Source organism: Octodon degus, unplaced genomic scaffold (genome assembly GCF_000260255.1).
Source record: "Octodon degus isolate 3935 unplaced genomic scaffold, OctDeg1.0 scaffold00255, whole genome shotgun sequence".
NCBI classification, from domain to species: domain Eukaryota; kingdom Metazoa; phylum Chordata; class Mammalia; order Rodentia; family Octodontidae; genus Octodon; species Octodon degus.
In genome coordinates this window covers 807,439-818,306 of record NW_004524831.1, presented here as the reverse complement: position 1 = coordinate 818,306, position 10,868 = coordinate 807,439, and positions in this window count along the sequence as shown.

Genomic DNA, 10,868 nt, shown 5'->3' with positions numbered 1-10,868 from the left:
CACACACACACACACACACACACACACATAAATAAATTAAAAATTAAAAAAAAACTATTATAGGACATGATTTTTTATAGAAAATTGAACTCAGGACCTCATCCTTGCCAGGCATGTGCTTGTGCTGCTGAGTTATCTCCCCAGCCCCAGAACCTGACATTTAAAAGTTATTTTACTCCATAACAGTGTTGGTATGCATAAGAATAGTGTGGCTTAATATACAAGAGTGTTGTTTAAGAATCAAAAAATAGCATGGCTTTCATGAGAACATGAATTAACTTGTAGATTATGTGAAATAGTCCATCCTGAAGAGTTCAACATGATCAAACTCATTATTAGCATTTAAAATATACTACCTGACAAAAGTAGAAAATTTTACATTCTCTTAATGAATAGAGGGATTTGTTGTAATAGTGTTTGTAAATAGGATATCATGTCTGCATCTTGTACAGCAAATAACCACTAGGAAGACAGTATGCAGTGTGTTAATTATTGAAACTGTCCTACCAATTTGACTTCAAACTGTCTCATTGCTATTTGTTTCTTAATAACATTATGGAAAAAAAAGTAGAAAATTTGTTGATAGTTGCCATGTGCAAAAGCTTGAAAACAGGGTAATGAAAATGAATAGTTTTGGTTTCTCTTATTATTACAAACAGGATCTAAGGATACCTCGGAGATTTTTGAATATTATGGTATCCTACGTAGGGTAGAAATTGCTAAGGAAGTAGTTTTTAATGTTCAAATAATAATTGTTTTGGTATTGGTATACAAACTAAGAGCGTGTGGGAATCATTTTCCTTATGAATATATGTTGAAACATTTTTGTTCTATTTAATTATATGTATTTTTACCTGTACAATATGGTTCAGTCAAATTAAATAATATTTATGATGTTAATCAACATTAAATGACAGGCTACAGGGGCCAGGGGGATGGCTCAGTAGAATAAGCGCTTGCCTGGCAAGCGCAAGGGCCTGAGTTCAATCCCTGGTTTTGGAGGAAAAAAAAAAAAGGCTACATGTGTCTAATCCAACACATGGTCTAATCCGACCAATACTATTATGGGCTACTGGACTCTTTTAGATTATTATGCTGAGTTAACACACCTATAATATTCAAATAACGGAACTTAACAAAAAAAGGTATACAAATGAATGTCCATTTTGTATCTGTGTATTCAAAGTGGTTAGGATAGATATATAGTTACATTCTCTTAATGAATAGAGTGATTTGTTCTAATGGTGTTCGTAGATAGGATATCATGTCCGCATCTTATACAGCAGTTAACCACTGGGAGGAATGTATGCAATGTGTTAATTATTGAAACTGTCCTACAAATTTGATTTGAAACTGTCTCATTGCTATTTGTTTCCCAATAAAATCATGGGAGAAAAAAAGAGTGCAGAGGTCCATAATAGTATTGGGTCTTCCGCTTCACTGGCAGTATCAGAAATTATTGACCTGAGTCCCCTACAGCTCAACATAACACCATGGCTTTACTTCTTATACTTCATTTTTATACTTTTCTTCTGGATGGTTAAGACCAAGGAAAAGCAGGACCTATCCAACAAGAGTTGTAGCTTTTGGGTTTGATAAGGTCAGTGAAATCCCCTCAGTATTTATCCTGAAATCTTGTACCTCAGATTGTAGAACCTTTGTCAGTGTCAGCCATGTAGATGAGTCACGGCCATTGCTTGGCCAATGTGCTCTCTGTGAAAGCCTGCGAGAATGTTTTCTCTCCATGTGACTCTCCTTAGGCACACTCTACATCATCCATCACTTTCCTTTTTGGCCCCATAATCTCCTTGATCAGAAACTTTGGGACACTACCGAGTTACATGACGTTACAGTACAAGTTCTCATATGTCCTGAGTCTTAAACAATCACTCTTTCTTGAGCCACCCTTTTTTTAATATAGAGAAAATAAAAAATAATAAAATGAGAAACAATATAGAATTTCAAAACAACAAGATGGTAGGAACTCAACAATTGTTGCTATATTGAACATTGAATAAAACCCAGTTTTGGCCCTGGATCAAGGCCTTTGTTCTGGTTAACCATCACCCTAGCTGGACTTAGGACCCCTTGGCTCCCCACAATTATAAATAGACTTCAGCATCTCTTTGCTCACCATGTGTCCCACTGGTTGTGGTAGTTTGGAACGAATTTACTAGAATTCTTTTCTATGACTCTCTGTAGTTTTGGGCTAAGACATGCATATCTTTGTTGAGGGCACATGAGTTCTCAATAGCCAATATCTCCAACACCCCATAACGGCACTGGGATGTGACGTTTAAAAGATGAATCTTGGCAGAATTCTGCCATTCAAAGCATAGTTCACTTATGTGAGGCTAGTAGCATGTGGCTTAAAAGTTTCCCAGAGAATTCCTATGTTGATTTATAATCTATACTTAACCTCAATTTTCTGTTTTGAGTTTCAAAAATATTGACAGTTGATATGTTATGAAGTAAACGGGAAACAAAGTATCCAAGAGCAAGTGTTTGATGGCTAATTTTGGGGATCTTGCCTAATGTCTCAGTTACTCTTCTCTCCTTGCTGGGACAAATACCCGACACTCAAAATGAAGGAAGGAAAAGTTTATTTAGCTCTCAGTTACTGGAGGTTTCAGTCCATACTCGGCTGGCTCCAAGGCAGAGTGGCACATGACAGAGGGCAAACTTTCATGGTGGTAGCAAAGAGCAAGCGAGCAAAGGAAGGAGTGGCAGCAGCTCAAGCAGCTAGCTTCTCTTCCCTCCTTACACTGAAATGCAGATTACTTGCCCCAGGGCGGGTGCAGCATCTACAATCACAATAATCAATCACAAACTCCAGAAGCTGCCCCATGACTACATGGGGTTTTGGGGGGATACCTAGACACAGACCATGACACCTAACAAATGAGAAAAAGTGTTCCTTGTTCTTGAAAAGATTTTGAATCTTTTCAGCTGCTACTACTTGTGTGCAAACCACCAAAACTCTAGGCATGAAGTTTTATATGGGAAGTTATAATTTTAAAGAGTCAGATTAAATGGAAACGTAGGAAATGAGTAATATCAGAAATGATTGGGGCTGGGGAGATGGCTCAGTGGAATAAGCGCTTCCCTGGCAAGCACAAGGGCCTGAGTTCAATCCCTGGTTCCGCAAAAAAAAAAAAAAAAAAAGAAAAGAAATGATTGATGCCCTGAATTAACCTTGTAAATTCAAGCTAGTAGAATACCTTTCCAAAGCCAATTTATTTTGTTTCCCCATTATTCTTTGCGGAACCGGGGATTGAACTCAGGCCCTTGCACTTGCCAGGGAAGCGTTTCCCTGGCCCTTCCCCATTATGCTTAAAGACAATTGTGAGTTTCACAGTGTTCAGGTCTCTTTATTTGTCTCCAATACTGTAACTCCTAACAAGCCCAGATATTGAGTTCTAAACCAGGATACAACATATTCAAAATTATATTCCCTTGCCTTACCACTTTCCAATTTCAGTTCTGTCCTCACTGATTTTTCCCCCCTCTGGAAACCTGAGACACACTATGGGAATGAATAGAATACATTTTACCTCTCTGGCCTTTCTGTATGTATCTTCCATACCTGTTTCACAGTTTGAGTTTTTACAATTAGAATTATTCCTCTTGTAAGCTTGAACTAAAAGCTCCAAACCATTTATCTGAATATTTTTTATATACCATGTATTTGAATTTTGAGTAATGTTTCCATGTTAGCACAATGAAAATGAGATCCTGACTACATTCATAATGTATTCTTTTCATATGTGTCCATATACAATAGCTTCGTGCAATTTCATACATTTTTACGATTTTAATTATGAATTTTTTGATCCTGACAGATAAGTTAGTGGAAGTTATTACAAATATCAATACTAACTCAATTTTAAATATTGGAATATGTTGTACTCAATTGTCAGATTGTTGAAAAACAAATTGTATGAAACTCTGGAGATTTTTGTCAGATTAAGTACATTTGAACATGGGTTCATTTATAGTTTTCTTCATTATCATATTTTTGCTTACACACTGACTCTCTCTCTTTTTTTTTTTTTTTTTTGAACCAGGGATTGTACTCAGGCCCTTGCACTTGCTAGGCAAGCGCTTATTCTACTGAGCCATCTCCCTGGCCCCTACACACTGACTCATGAGGAGTAATCTTTTTCCTGGTGAGTAAAAATTACCTTAGATTTCTTGAGCAGTTTTTGTCCATTTCTTCAATTCATTGGCTGTCCCAGGTTCTTCCTGAATTGTAGACAGAAATACAAAAATGTCACTATATCATTATAGAAAAATTAATAGATTTGTTATATTCATGGTATAATGTAATCAGGAGTACTGTAACCAGGCCTGATATCTTCTCATGTTGTATTTAATGAAATGATATCAATGAATAAGAACCAGTGTTGGCATGGCCCTGCCCCTAGTATGCACTGAGACAGTGATTGAGGCTGCGTGTGATGGTGTGCACCTGTAATCCCAGTGATTGGGAGGCTGAAAACAGGAGGATCACTATGAATCTGAACTGTGTAGGCAGACCTTGTGGACCCTGTACTAAATACATTAAAAAAAAAGAAAAAGAAAGAACCAATGTTCTGACTTTATAAATGAGAAAATGATGGCATTCTTACCTATAACAATCATATTCATCCATGTTTCCACATCACATCTCCATCATAGAGCTTCTGTTGGGCTGGATTCAGCACAACCCACTCCTCTATGGTGAAGTTCATTGTCACATAATCACTGGTGACGGCCTCCTAAATAATCACATATTTATGCACTGAAGAAAGTTTTGAGACTCATACTGTGAAATAGCTGAACTCCTCTTATAAAAAACTGAACTGATTCCCTCAAATATTAATTCCATGTTTTTGTCATTGAATCCACTGATATGCACATATTTTCACATAGCAATTCTGATGTAATATTTCAATTCACTATTACAGTAGCAGCACAATAGATTAAATTATAAATTTTAAATGATATGTATTTCAAAAGGCAATCTGGATTAACTATTAAGGATTTTATAATACATAAAATTTAACATAGATATTATAGTAATTTCATGAACCAGAAACAGGTGCTTCTAAATAAGTTAGAAACAATGAATGTACGTATTGAAGATGAACAAATGCATCAACGTGAGAAAATTAGAGAGAACAGCAGCAACATAAAATAAAAATCACAGAGAATAGGACATTTCATTGCTCAATATTCATGCAGATTGTAGATGACAATAGAGAAGAAATTATTGAAAGTAACAAAAACATCATTGAATAATTAATATAATCAATCACAGGGGCAGGGGAGATGGCTCAGTAGAATAAGCGCTTGCCTGGCAAGAACAAGAGCCTGAGTTCAATCCCTGGTTCCACCAAAAAAAAAAAAAAAAAAAAAATCAATCACAATAAAATCTGGAGGACAGAAATCCTAATATTTCATAAGACACAAGAAAAAAAACATAGAGATAAAGAAGGAACGCATATAGTGGTGTGTAATTTAAATTTAACATTATGGTATATGTTGTAAAAATTAAAGTGCCATGTTTGGACAGAATATCCTGCCTGCTTCTTGTACTATGGATAACCACTAAGAAGATAATAATGTACAGTGTATTGACTATCAAAACTGTCCTATTGGGGGCTGGTGAGATGGCTCAGTGGTCTAAAGCACCTACTTAGAACAAGCTTAGCAAAGCCCAGCGACTGCGGTTCAATCCCCCAGCACCACATGCCAGCCAGCCCGCCCCCTGGTGGGCTGAGCTGGCCACACACACGCGCACACACACACACACACACACACAAATAAATAAAATTAAAAAAAACTGTCCTATTAATCAGCTGTGAAACTGTCTCATTCATATTTATTTCTCAATAAAAAAATTAAAGTGACAACAAGAAATTATTAAATTAGTAAGGTACTATGCAACAGAAAATATCCCTATCTGTAGGCTCTGGTGCTGCACAACTGTAATCCCAGCACTCAGGAGACTGAGGCAGGAAGGTCTCTGTGTGTTCAAAGCCAGTCTGAGCTACAAAGTGTGTTCAAGGCAAGCCTGTAGTGCATAGTGAGATCTTGTCTCAAAAAGACAAAAAAAAAAAAAAAGCAACCCCAAAACTAGAGTATATCCTTCTTTTAGACTACTGAAATATGTTATGTACATGTATACCAGGTATGAACAAGTGGATTAGAAATTGTAAACATTGCATTATATGCAACCTACAGTGAGACATTCTTAACATTTTAGCAAATGTTAATACCACATATGGAGGTGTAATAAACACGAGATAAAATAATAAAATATAGTAGGTGGACAAATTAAATGAGCTAATACAACTGTTTACAAAACAGTAAAACATCCAAAAATAGGAAATATTAATATATGAAAGTTTGTACAAATTATGCATATTCATCTATACCCCAGCATTATTATATCAAAAGTTTTGTAATTCATTATCACTTGCAAAAAAATCAAGTATGATATTTTAATCATGTGAAAAATTTTAAATAAGCAACTGGAAAAAAAATAAAATAAAATAAACAACTGGGTCAGAGATATAGCTCATAGCTATAGCAAGTGCCTGGCTGGCAAGTTCAAGGTCCTGAGTTCAATTCCCAGTACCAAAAGTAAATAAATAACTTAAATAAAGAGCAACTCCAGGGGCCGGTGAGATAGCTCAGTGGTCTAAAGCACCTGCTTAGGCAAGCTTAGGCAAAAGCACAGAGACCATAGTTCGATCCCTGGCACCACATGCCACACTAGCCCTGCCTCCAGGGTGGGCTGAGTTGGCCACAATAAAAAAAAAAAGAGCAACTCCAAATAACACAAATCCAGAGGCAGTAGCATAAGGGAATAAAGTGGATAAAATATGAAGTTCTCTATAATGTTTTCTCAAATAGCTTAGGTAACAGAATCCACAAATATTTTTTCATCATCATAATAATGATGTATCAACCACAATTATTAACTTATTCAAAAATTCTTTTGTCTGAAACCACCGTCTTCCAGTAATTTGCCAAAATGACTAACACAAAGGGCAAGAGGAGGGGAACACAGTAAATGTTCTCCAGGCCTTTGAGAAAGGGTGGGATTGTTCCTTTGGTCACATACAAGCGAATCTACAAAAAGGGTGATGTTGCAGACATTAAATGGGTGAAGTGTGTGAAAAAGAATGTCCCACAAGTGTTACCGTGGCAAAACAGGAAGAATCTACAGTGTTACTCAGCATGCTGTTGGCATTGTCATAAACAAGCAAGTTAAGGGCAAGATACTTTCCAAGAGAATTAATGTGTGTATTGAGCATATTAAACACTCAAAGAGTTGTGGTAGCTTCCTGAAACGTGTCAAGGAAAAGGGTCACACCATGTTCACAATGATGGCAGCATAGAAATCTGCTCCTCAGAATGGGATACAGAGTGCCCAGAAATCCAACATTTGACCCCGATAGCCAAGTGAAACGAAAGCCTGGTTATTACTCCAGAAGGCAGCAGACCTTGACATCATCCACATGTTGCTGGTTTTAGGTGCATGCAGAATGCAAGAGTTGTGGAGTCAAGAAGGCTTCAACCCCAATTTCAGAAGGCTGGGAGACCTGCAGTGTTCCACCAAGAGGGCATTATTTGAAGCTGTAAGTGTGAAGCCAGTGGTACAGTGGAGACCCTGGAAGTTTGGAAAAGCCAGGAATGTGGGTCATCTAAAAAAAACCTGCAAGGTGGGAGTAAAGTCAGTGCAGGAGAGAAGCAGGAAGCTACTACCACTGGACACGACATAAAGATGGGGCTATCTAAGCTTTGTGGTGCTTGTCATCTTCCACAGATTGCCTTAGATGCTTCCCCTACTCAATTGTGGACTTGGATTGACGCTATTCCTTTGTATCCCTTTTGTATCCTTTGTAACTTTGGGAATGAAAATGTGTCATTGAATGGGGTAGGTTGTATATGTATTTACTATTACTGTTTGATTTTTCACTTTCCTGTCTCTCTCTTTCCTCCCCGATCTTTCTGTATTCTCTGATAATTACAGGTAAATGAACACTCTCTGCAGTCTTTCTGTTTTGTTTTAACATTTTATTGCTTCATCTTTCATTCTTTCTCTTCTGTCCTGTTCTCCAACTTTTCAAAGTATGGGGATCATCCTAGACCTTCAGCCTTGATTCTGTTATATCTCTTTTCAGCTATCACTTTTCTTGTCCCTTATCCTTCTCAAAGTCCCTTTCCTCATAAGATAAAGTCACCCTATCAAGGGGAAACCCACTGCATACAAATTCCTGGTCTGTGTTAGACAGTGTTATACAACTACAGATCTTGCTCTTATGTTTAGAGATACCAAATTAGAAATTATCACAGATTAGCAGTTTCTAGATTGCAGTTGATGCTGTTATTACTAATTATATTACTTTCGCTATGGTGCCGTATTTATTGTAATTAGTTGTTCACCCTTGCATAATGACAGTGCAATGATCTGGGGTCGCAATTATCCCTTTAGCCTAATACCAAAGTATTGTATGCTAAGCCAAATAAATAGCAGCACATCATCACTAATGAAGTGGGAAAATAAGATCTTGGGACAGACACAAAGACCAATAGCAGCCACACTTAGAAGACATGTTAGAGGAATAGACATTTCCTAGGGAAGCTTTCATATCAGTTATAAAGCTAGCACACACACCAAAATATTCAAACAATAATACAAAAAATAAGTTAAAATAAAAAAATAGAAAATGACAAAATGCAAATGCAAAACACATTCCCAGACTTCCAGCCCAGTGGATAATGGCCAAGAGGTAACCAGAAAGGACCCTCATAAATGGACTGGAATGATATTATAAAATATTTAAAATTGCATAAAGTTATAGAAAAATATCAAAACAGAAATTTTCTCACACACAAAAGAATTACCTCACACATAAAGAGAGATGATGACCATAATTGATGACCACAAAGAAGAACTTGCTCAGAGAGTATAGATTAGACATAGATTAAAAAAGAAAAGAGGAAGGGTCAGAGAGATGGCTCAGTAAACAAGAAAAGAGGAGCATAGAAAAATAATGAAAACCATAAATGCCCATCACAGGAAAAGAATGGAATCCATGTAAGAGATTCAAATAGATAGCAAGGAAATTCAAAATGCCATTGAAGGTTTGCAAAACCATGTGGAAGAAGGTGGAAATAAAATATAACACGTAGAAGACAGGATTCTGGTAAGCAATTACAAAAACAGATCTCTTAAATATAGCAAGAGACCATTAAAAAATATCCAACTACTGAAAGACAGTGCAAAGAACAAAGTAAGATTGATTGGACTAAAAAAAATGTGAGTCAGCACAAATGGTATATAAAATGTGTTCAGAGAAGAAATAACAGAAAACTTCCCACGCATGGAAAAAGACCAAGATACAGAAAAGTGAGGCATACAGAACTCTAATTAGTCATGACCAAATTAGATCTACACAAAGATATACAATAATCAAACTTTCAGATATTCAGTAAAATAAGAAAATATTAAAGGCTGTTAGAGAAAAGAAACAAATGACCTATAAAAGAAAGCCCATCAGAATCACAGCAAACTTCTCAACAGAAACTCTTAAGTCAAGGAGACCTTTGAGTGAAGTGCTTCAAGCCCCGCATGAAAACAAGTTCCAATCCAAATTGATGAATACTATAAAATTATCTTTAAAAATTAAGGGAAATGGAGTCAGGGAGATGGCTCAGTAAAATAAGCGCTTCCCTGGCAAGCGCAAGGGCCTGAGTTCAATCCCCGGGTCCGCAAAAAAAAAAAAAAAAAAAGGAAAAAAAGAAAATTAAGGGCAAATTAAAATACTTCCACGACAAAGAACTGAAAAAATTCATGATGCTAAACTAACTCTATGAAGGGTTCAGAAAGATATTTTAGAAAGGCAAAAAGTTGTACAATTCCATGAGAACCAATAGAAAAAGCCATTAGGCAGGAGAAGGAATTAACCACATTGGAAAGCAGTACATTATGAATGGGAAAATTATATGAGAAAGACAACCCAATACATATCAGTTGTAACCTAAAATGTAAGTGGACTCAATTTACCATTCAAAAAAGAAAATGGCAGAATGGAATAAGAAACAAGATGCAACAATATACTGCATTCAACAAATACATTTAAACCAGGCATGGTGGTGTAGACCTGTAATCCCAGCACTCAGGAGGATGAAGCAGGAGGATTACAATTTTTTTGAAGCCAGCCTGGACTACAAAGTGAGTTCAAGGCCAGTTTACACTACTTAGTAAAACCCTATCTCAATAAAACAAAACAAAACAAGACCCAGTTTTTATAATATATACATATATAAAAAGAAAAGCTACATTTTAAAAAGCATAAAAATATAATACTTTTAAACAATGACAGGGAGACCCTTATTGACAGAGAAAGGATGAACTGAAAACATTTTTTATCATAGGTTTCATAGGCCCTAACATTGCCAGAACTTCCTTTCTGGCGAAACTCAAAACTGTTTCAATCACTCAGCTGTATACTTTGTTCTTGATTCTTGACATAGAAGTGACAGATTCCCCAAGTGTTCACATGCCACATTCAGACTTTGGGGTCGTTTGAAATTCTTCACAAGATTAGGTAGTCTACTGTCACTAATCTGTCTCTTGCAGTCTCAAGATATGAGCAAAAAGTAGATCTTTTGGGGGAGGGGAGATGGCCCAGTACAATAGGTGCCTGCCTGGCAAATGGAAGGGCATGAGTTCAATCCCTGGTTCTGCTAAAAAAAAAAAAAAAAAAAAAAAAATAGATCATATTATTTATTTATTTGGTACAGGATCTTGCTAAGCAGCTCAGACTCTTAGTGACTTTCCTGTCTGAGCCACCCCAGTGCTGAGATTA